This window comes from Python bivittatus, unplaced genomic scaffold, assembly GCF_059951505.1.
Source record: "Python bivittatus isolate LINGU-HERP-01145 unplaced genomic scaffold, Pbiv_v1 ctg000410_np1212, whole genome shotgun sequence".
NCBI classification, from domain to species: Eukaryota; Metazoa; Chordata; class Lepidosauria; order Squamata; family Pythonidae; genus Python; species Python bivittatus.
Genome location: NW_028277067.1, coordinates 61,502 through 72,080, shown reverse-complemented (window position 1 = coordinate 72,080; position 10,579 = coordinate 61,502).

Sequence of the window (10,579 nt, the reverse complement as noted above, 5' to 3'; positions counted from 1 at the left end):
TGTTCATGGATTGCGTTGAAGTGAATCCATTGGTGTTGTCTGTTCTTTGTTGGGCTCACTTCTATGGCTGTTAATACAGGCAGGCCAAACAACAGAAGATGCTTTCAGATGTTGTTTTCATTGTTTGCTATGAGATATTTTTTTTAAAAAAATTACTCGCTTCACAAATTTTTAGGCTGGGTGGTAGATGGCATTCATCATGGATTGCTATCTCACCTAACTTTATGGCCATAATATTAAAAACAAGGAAATAAGGATCTGTTTTTGAGTTTTCATTGCTTTCTATGATGGAACACTCAAGACTTCTATAGTTTTGTTCTATTGGAACACAGGACATTTGAAATGGTTTAAAGCAATGTTCCAAAGTGGGCTATTTTTTCGAAGCTTGAAATATTTGTTCTGTTGCATGCATATATCTGATTCAGTTCCATGCAGGTAAAGAATCATGCATACTTTATGCAATGGTAAATATGAAAGTATTGTAATTTGTATTGTAGCACAGGCTGCCATCTTCACAAAATAGATTCCTCCATGATTGACTTTGATGGAGGAATTGCTAGTCCACAATTGGTTAAAAGTTGTAGGATTTCTACAGATACTAGATGTGGATATGTCAGTGTGGATATGTCTATATTTTTGGGGTATTGTGTAGTAGTATGTATATATGTATGTATGTGTGTGTGTGTGTGTGTGTGTGTATGTGTGTGTGTGTGTGTGTGTGTATATATATATATATATATATATATATATATATATATATATTCCTCAATTTATGTATGGATGTGCATAAGAAAACATACTATATATTACACCTGCCATTTATCTAGTCCACCAAACACATTTTATGTGGAACTTGACTGAAGATCAATGGGCCAGATTCTCAGTTGGAAATGATCAAACTGTATTTTGTTTGATTACAAAAACAATGTACAATCCATCAAGTACATAAGCTAGGAAAAAATCTTCATGTCTTTGATCCCTTACATTTTGAAATATAGGCAGTTCATCTTTTCAGGTAATAGGCTTAAACTAGTTTTCTTTTTAAATTTGATTTTTAATTATTCTCCTTCCTGAATCCATAAAACTGCTATAGCAGAGTAAAATGTCAAATATGGTCTGGAATGTATAAGGATTGTTGTTTTCCAAAATAACCTGCAGGAGGCAGCACAATCATAAATCATGCCAACTATTTCCTGCTTTCCCAACTGAAATCAAAATGGTATGTGTTATTACATAATGATTCTTTTAATGTTTTTAAAGAGATGAAACGTGTACTCTGCTTTTTATGTGTTTGTTGGGAATATGCAGCAATCTGGTCTTCTCCCTCTAGAATACTTTTGTGGTTCCTTAAATGCATAATAAATATACACATAGTATAGTAGATGGCTTGTTTGAATTATAGCATATTTCATCAGATCTATGAAATATTATCTTATTATATACATACAGTTTCACATAGTTTGCAGGGAGGAAAAGAATTAAATATATATTCCAGATAAGTGATAAATACCTGTATATATTGGACATTCACAAAATGTTTAATGTAATGAACATTCTTGCATGAATATAGTTTCTCTGTGCATGTAATAAGATACACTAATTTTTACTTAATCTATGAAAAATAGTACTATATCTTCTTATAAAATCCAGTCCAGTTGTTTCATGATTAAATTGGTATCTGCTTCCCTATCCCAAATCTATAGCTACCTCCCTGATATTTTTGTTTAGAAGCTTTGTGATTATCTGAAATGCAATATGCATAAGATTTTGACTGCTTGTTTCCTCTTCATGGACTCATTTATTGATCCATGGCATCACCCTCTATCCTGTTTGAACAACCAAGATAGACTGGGCTTCATGACTCCCTTTTCTCCTTTGCTGCTCCAACCACTCAGCTGTGCTGTTTCCTGATTAACAATATTACTAAAATAAGGCTTTTCCTCTCTATGCCAGAGGAATAAAGTACCATTTGTTGCTAGAATAAATAATCCAGTAGATTGATAATTAATACAGCACGTGTAATTTTAAGATTTTTTTTAATGTCTGTGACCTATTATTCTAAGGTCTTTCTTTGAGTAGGAGACTAATTTCTGGCTTCCATTATTTTCCTATACCAGTCAGAACAGAAATTGCTGCTGTATTATTCAAATATTTTCAGTCAGAGTTTCTTTGCTCGTTAACAGCTGCAAGACAGATGCAGATTCAACTGACACAGCGTTCCCAGGTTGTTTAGGTGTTTTAAGCTGCATGCAGTTAAAACCACATTACAACCGGCCATCCTGGGGAAGCTAAAAGAGCTGAACTCCTTGTCACCTAGCCTAGGCCCAGTCAGAAAATAAAAGTGGCAATGAGTCGCTCACAACCATTGTACGGCTGTGGCTCCGTCCCTCCTCTGCCTAAACAAGCAGGCCAGGCCGACAGCAGCGACGGCAAAGCCGCTGAGCCAGTTCGGCTGCTCCTGCCACCAGAAGCCAGAGCAGGCCTGGAGTCGTCCTACGTCAGACCGCAAGGGTTTGTCTTTCTTCCCACAAGGCAGCAGAATATCTCTGAAGGCAAAAAAATCCACAGGAGGGCCGACCTACACCCACACTTTCCGAGATTGTAATCTGCAGGAGTTGAAAAGAGAACGTGTCTTGGAGAGAGAACAGAGCAGGAAAGGTCAAGACCAAAAGTGGTGCTGAGTCTCCATAGTGCTGTGGAAAAGGTAGGTCACAGCAGCCACCGCCTCACTCAGCTCCACAGTTTTTGTGCTGAAGCTCACAAGTCCTGCATTCTGAAAGCTCTTCTTAACTCTATTTATGCCAGCTGACAATAGTTATTCAGTGATGAGGGAAAGCCCTTCTCCACACTTCCAAAGCTGTTCTTTGATCTACATACACATGGCTCTGTAATAAGAAGAGGGAGATCCTGGAGGTATGAGAATGGGTACCAGCAACTCCAGGAGCACTCCTCTAGCCCTCTCATTTGAACGTTTCTCGGAAGGTTGCCATTCCCCACAGCTGGCAATGTTTGCACGATGCTGGCATGACTTGTTTTACCTTCTCCCAACACACCAGAGAACATGTCACTTGGAGAGAATCCTGACTCAGCAAGCAAGCAGAGGCGCAGCTAGCCCAGCCTACCTTGTTCATGGGACACATTGCAGCATTTCTCTGAGAGGCCATAAACAGATGCTCAGCTACAGAGTAAAGAAGTAACAGCAAGTTGTTAGATAGACTGTGTGCTAGGTTGTCTCCTCTGCTGCCACTGTAAGCTCAAATATAGTGAAGGGTCTGATCTTCTCCCAAGCACTGAAGATCCAACTTTCAGACCAGTTGACTTCTAATTGTAGCTACAGAGAGGAGATGGGTATTATCTCATCCTTCAGGTCAAGTAAGCAAAATATTTTCAATTGGTCCTGGCACTTACGACAAGTCCTAGAAGGGAGCAAAATTTTCAGAAAATTCCCATCAAGTGAGTTGTGGGAAAACTGCTCTCTGGAAGGAGCTTAAAAAAAATTGCATGGCAGACCAACTTAAGTCCTCTTATGCATGCCACTTTCCCACTATGTTGCAAATGACAAATTTGCAGACGTGCTGCAGCATGTCAAATCAACAAATGCACTTTCCTCTGACCAGGTTCAGTGGGGAAATCAAACTTTCATGAAGTTTGCCTGCAGAGATTTCTGATCTTAAATTTAAGCTACTGTGTTGTGTGAGCTGAAAAATGGAGATGATACACTATTAATAGTTTTGAAGCTCTATTATTTTTATTATTTTCCTTTGCCTTCTCAGAGTAAAAAAGTAAAAGTAAAACTATATTCCAAATGCACAGATTCTACATTTTGACTAATTTTTCCCTTGTTGGATACATGTTACACAATTCCCAATAAACTAATAGAGCCCCTGGAAAATTTAGATTTTTAGTAGTTTGCACTACTTCCCACATATGGATGAAAGGAAATGTGAACTATTCTAATTGCTTCTGTCCTCCTGAATACAAATAATTTATAAAAGGGGTTGTGTTTCCCATGCTCACCTATTTTATGCATGTGAAGATCAGATAAATAACTTTTTGCCCCAGGCCTGAAGTGCAAAAAATTATTCTTAAAAAAAAATTAAAAAGTGTAAAAACATTAACAATACTGAAGTATTGGTTGGAAAATCAAGCTGTAAATGTAAATTAAAGTGTTTATGATAAAAATGGAAGAAATATGAGCAATCATAATTAATGCTTTTTTGCCTCAATAGAGGAGCATCATGACAGAGAAAGTTGAAGGAGACTCAAGAAACAAGAAGAAAACAGGGATTCTCAATAAGGAGAGTAAAAACTAAAGACTGTGCGAAGGACAAAAAATAAAATTGGGGGTAAGAGACATAGGAACAGCACAGTACAAACGATCCCCCTCAATTAATTAATTAAATTTATTTATTGCAATCATTTCTATGCTACCTATTTGAATGACTCTAGGCAGTTTTAGATCAATTACAGTGGTACCTCGGTTTACGAACTTAATTCGTTCCGTGACTCTGGTCGCAACCCGAATTGGTTGCAACCCGAAGGAAATTTCCCCATAAGGTTCAATGTAATTACCGTTAATCCATTCTGGCGTGGAGGACAGGGAGGCGGCTATTGCTTGGAGGGAGAGTCCCCCTCCCTACGACCACATGTCAGGGGCGGAAAATGGCTGCGGACCACGTGTCAGGGATGGAAAAATGGCCGCGGACCATGTGTCGGGGCGGAAAAATGGCCACGGACTACGTGTCAGGGGCGGAAAAATGGCCGCGGACCACGTGTCAGGGGCGGAAAATGGTCGCAGACCGTGTCACGGGAGGGAAAATGGCCACGTATCCTGTTTGTACCCCGAGGCGGAGTTCGCAAAATTTTGCGGCCGGAGCTGATCGTAACCCGAAAAGTTCGTTAACAGAAGCGTTCGTAACCCGAGGTTCCACTGTATATTAAAAATATAATATTAATAAATATTAAATGATTAATTTTTTTTAAAAGTCTGCTGTTTTCCTTTCACTCCTTGAACGTCCTGTAGAAGAGGATGGTTTTAATCTGTTTCTTAAAGGATAAAAGAATATGTGCAAGTCCTCAGGGGATAAGCTGTTCTAAAATGAGGAAGTTGCCAATGAGAATGAATTTTTTTCAGTGTCCACCCCACAATTTCTCTAGAAGTTTGTATCCACAGCATTGTCTCCCAGGCAGATTGTGTAAGGCAGCAGATTCTACCTGGAGAAGACGGTCCCAAAAGTAACAAGAATCTAAGCTATATAGAACTTCATAGGTAAAAGCCAGTGCCTTGAAGTGGCTCAGAAGCCTCCTGGCAACCAGCAGAGTTCTCACAAAATAGATGTTATTCTGCTGAACTGCCATTGCTCAACAAACACACAGCCAGCTGCAGCTTTTGAGCTGTCTTCAAGGGCAGCTCCACACAGAAAGAATTACAGTAGTCTTAGAGATGACAAAGGTATGAGCCATTGCCTTGAACACCTTCTGGCCAAGGGACAAATGCACTTGGCAGACCCACCAAAACTGGCCAAAGGCTCTCATAGCCATGGCTCTACACATTGTTCCAGTAGGGCTGTGAGTCCAGGAGAATTCCCAAACTGCACAACAGCTCTTTCTGGGGAAGTGCAATCACAAGCAATACAGTAGATGGAACTTCCATGGAGCTAGAGGGCTTCTGTTCTAATTGTATTCTGTCTTGCTGGGATTTAATTGCAGTGTTTCGCTGCACCCAGTCCTTTATTGCCTCCAAGCACTAGATCAAGACTTCTACCACATATCCTGTTTGGCCTAGTATCAAGAAGTAAAGCTGGCAAGATCAGTATATTAAGGATATTAGGTCCTAAACTGATAGATGACCTTCAGCAGAGATTTCATATACTGTAGATATTGAATAAGATAGGGAGAGGGCCAAGGCCTGGGGCACTCTACGCTGAAATGCCCAAAAGCCCAACCACCCCTCCCCCAGCAACAACTGGAAATGTCCACTCAGCAGGGAGCAGAACCACTGCAAAACAGTGCACTAATCCCTTGCAGGTGATTCAAAAGATTATCATGGTTGAATACCATTAAGAGATCCAATAGGAAGGGAAGAGGTACACCACCTTCCCTCAATTCCTGACCCAGGTCATCCCATGACATGCCTGAACCCTGACTGAAACAGATCCAAATAGTTTGTTTCATACAGGACACTCTGTAGTCGGAGCCCAACCATCTTCTCAACAACCTTACTAAGAATCATAAGGTTGGAAAGTGGTCGATAATTATTTAGGACTGTTGGGTCCAGGGACAGCATTTTAAGGAAGGGATGCACCACCTCCTTCTAAGAGAATAGCACTACCCCATCCCCTAAAGATACATTCATCACCTCCTGGACTCACTATCATACCCTTTCTAGCTGTCTATATTACCCAAGAGGGGCAAGAATGTAATTTACAGGTGATTGTGCTCATTCCATAGAGGACTTCTTCAGGCATCGCAGGTTTGGATGAGTCCCAGATGACCTCACCAGATGTTGCCTCTATCATCTCATGTCTTTTTGGACTCCAGTGCCATATATCTCCTTTGTAAATGAAAATAAATAAATAAATGAGACTGCACATCCAGTGTCCAGCTTAGAAGTGAATATGAGTGATTTTGTTGTTAAAGTGCTTCACAAACTGCTCAGAGTCTAGCAGAAGGATCCTCTGGGGTCCCAGAACTTAGGAGAGTCTGGGGTCATCCTAAATAATGCTGCCCACTGAAATTCTGAGGGCACAGTTAATGCAGGGAAGTACTAACACTCTTAATGCCACACTGTAAGCCCAAACTTGTGCTCACATCCATATCTGGTTATCTTTCCTTCTCATTTTTCATCAGTGCTGTTCCGTGTGTCTTTTTAGGCACTTCATCTCCCAGAGTTCCATAGTAAGGCAAGGAGCCACCCTGGACTGGCATTATCAGAAAGGCCACTTGGGGGGCAACCCTATCAAATGCTCTAGCTGTCCCCATATTCCAGAGTTCAACAAGTCTCCCCATGAGTTGCCCACTTGATCACTGGGAAATACTTCAAGCACCCACTGGAAAACAATTAGATCCATTCAGTCCCTAAGATTGATTAGCTTAAGGGGTACATTCCTCCTGCAGAGGTCAGTGGTGGCCATGAGTTCTAAGGTGGTCAGATTACAATGGAATTAATGTCCTCCACCCTCAAATCACAAGCCAATTGCTTCTCAGGTGAATTCCAACCCAATGTGTAGCTGCCTCTATGAGTTGGTACCATGACAACTTGAAATAAAGACCCTGAGTGGCATAAATTCCCAAGTCTTGTAACCTCTGACCATACAACCAAGGCATGTAGTTTGAAATTCCTTAGTGCAAAGAGCCTGGGGGAGTCAATTACCAGCACAGTAATGAAACTGAGCAGCTTGGGAAGGAGCTATTTAGGCAGCACGGGAGACAATACTCCAGCAAAACCCCCAGAGTGTTCTCAGCATCCAACTTCATATACAGGACCTCACACCTTGCCACCTGTGAAACAAACATCTGGTCGTCATTGAATTTTCATGGAATATTAACATCACCCCTCCTCTTCTGCTCTGGAATTAAGGTTGGTTAATCTAGGTTAATCACCTAGAACCCTGTTGGGCAGATTTTGGACAAAGGCACCCTCTATCCATAGCTAGCCAGGTCTTGGTGATACATGCCAGATCTTCCTGCTCCTCCAGCACCAAGTTATAGAAGACTAAGGTCTTATTGCAGACAGACTTAGCATTCATTGGAACCAGCTGAGTCCAAGACTTCTGCAATTTCTTCCTTTTCCTGTAACAGACTGACCCCTCCCATTCTATTTTCCTCTGTGTCTCACAACCACAATTCTCCCCTTATTTTTCACCCCTTCAACTGGCCTAGCTACCCCCTTGACCGCTATCACCCTCCAACTGCAACACTCTTACAATGGTGACCTCTAACCCAACCCCTGAAGAGTATCCAGAAACTTCAGCTAGTGCAATATGCAGCAGCGTGAGCAGTTGTATGTATTTCTTATAGAACACACACTACGCCTCTGCTCTGCAAGCTGCACTGATTACTAATCTGTTTCTGGATCCAATTCAAGGTGGTGGTTTTGACCTTTAAAGCCCTACAAGGCATGGGACTGGGTTATTTGAGGGACTACCTGTCCCCAGTCACATCTGCCCGTCCCACTAGATCTAGTAGAGGGCATGCTACGGGTTCCATCATTTAGGGAGTTACATTTGGTGGACCCTAGGTGGCAGGCCTTCTCGACTGTGGCGCCCAAGTTGTAGAATATCCTCCCCCCTGAGGTGAGGCTGGCACCATTGCTTTTGACTTTCCCAAGGTCCCACAAGACCTGGTTGTGCCATCAGGCCTGGGGACCCTAGGGAACTGGAGAACTAATGAGGTGGCTCCATTATTTCTTTTTAACTGTGTTTTATAGTTTTTAACACTTTTTACTAATAATTGTTATTTATTAATTATTGTTTTTAGCTTTGTTGTACGCTGCCTGAGTCACTTGTTTTGTGAGATGGGGGGCTATATAAATTCGAAAAATAATAAAACTACTACCTAGCTAGGGCTACTCCAATAGAGAAGAGTGGGCTAACCTCTCTCAACCAGACTCCCCAAGGCCACACTCCTGGAGATAGGTGTCATACCCTCCAACTCTTGCAGTTCCTACCCATGTGCCCTCTCACCCTCCCAGGTAGGGTCCACCATCCACCCTACCTCTCATGTGTGGGGAAGGATATATACCTGATCCTGGCCTTTTGTTTCCCTCACCCAATGCTTCTTCTTCAGGGTCAAATCTCAGCAAGCTGATAATCACAAGGGAGTTTGAGCAAAACGCTCAGTCCACCATCCTCTTGACTAACACAGTCTAAGCATAAATCAAAAGTGCAAGTTGCTTTTTATGACTGTTTTTATCAAATACAGTATTAACTGTCTTGAATATTTCTTAGCATAGAAAAGTGGAATATGTAATTTGCAATAAATATATGACTATAAACTAACCATAGAAGACGTTAGGAGTTAGCACGTGTGCAAAGAAATGTACATTTTATACAGGATATTATGTAAACCCTTACCTTCAAGTACATTTGGATAGTCACAGATGCTATTCAAAAAAATTTCTGTTTGAGTCTGAATCTGCATGTTTTTATGCGTGCTTATAAAATAGCATCCACATGAAAAGATGCATCACTCTTAAAACTGTAAATCCTTTTTCATTTTTCTGTAAACAAACACAAATTCCTATCTTGAAAATAGATTCACTGAACACCATTAGGAAAAAAAACTGGCAAGCCTACAAATGGAAGCAAATGTGGCATGCCTTTATTTCCTGTGTCCACAGCTCAGCCTAAACACACCCAGTTGCACTGAGATGCTGCTTGACCCAGCTTGTGTGCCAAGACAAGCTCAAGCATGTTTAGCCCCTGCTAAACTTTAATGGTGGAAACGGCTAGATTCAGAAGTTTGAATAATGCGAGGTGTCTAGTATGAATATGGCAAACTAATACTCAACATTATTTCTCAATTTGTTGTGCTCTGAGAGTCTTCCCTGTTTTTATTTAAAGATTCAAAATCGATTGTAAAAATTAGAAATGTGAAGATTATAACTGATGTTTTGACTCAAATTTGTGTACAGTATTTATTTCTGCGGAAATACATAGACCATCTAAAAGTGTTGACAGGGAAGCCACCATTTTTCAACTTCTAAAGAGACAAGGAGCATTAAACAAAGGACTGAGGACAGAACATAATTGCACAGTACAAATTGTCCACTTAAAAGCAGAAGCAACCATGCAATGCTACACTAAATGTAATGGTAAAAGTGAATGTTTCAATTATGGAAATACTTTAGCATCTCATCTCTAGTCCAGAATAATGATATTAGATAAGAAACCAACTTCAGTGGATGTTTCCAAGAAGTAGAGAGATATGGTAACTGTAAAGCTAAATACTGATCAAACTAAAGAATTTTTCTGAAGCATAACTACTCCTACAGTGCCTTTAGAATCAGGTGCTTTAGATTAACCTCCCTAGCCTACAGACCCAGTTTCAGGAATCCACTGTGTAGTAACCTGGCTATGACTACTTAATCTGGACTGTTATCTCTTCCCATAATTTAATAACCTCCCACATATGCATGAAAAAACTGCGAGAGAGGTAGGTAGGTAGATACAGTAGATATGATAGATAGATAGACAGACAGACAGACAGACATTCAAGTAAGCAAATAAGAAGCAAGAGGTTTTTTCCTCCTCGCCTCCCTTAAAAGCAACTATGTGAGTGGAGGTATCTTCTCCCATATTTTCTGGGCTGAAGTCATCCTTTCTTTAAAGCTATCTCAATTTTGTCGGCTGCAAGGCTCATGGCAGCTTCTGGAAGAGCACATTAGCTGGGGAAACCATAGGGAGAGTTAATCACTCCCTTGCGACTCCACAGCTTGAGTAAATCCCCCACAGCTGCTTTACAAAAAAGAAGACATCTTCAAATATTTTAAGATATTTTAGATCAGTCTAGAGCGTAAGCCTAAATGAAGAATGTACATTCCGTTTTAAAACTGCACTGTTCCACTTTCAACCACACA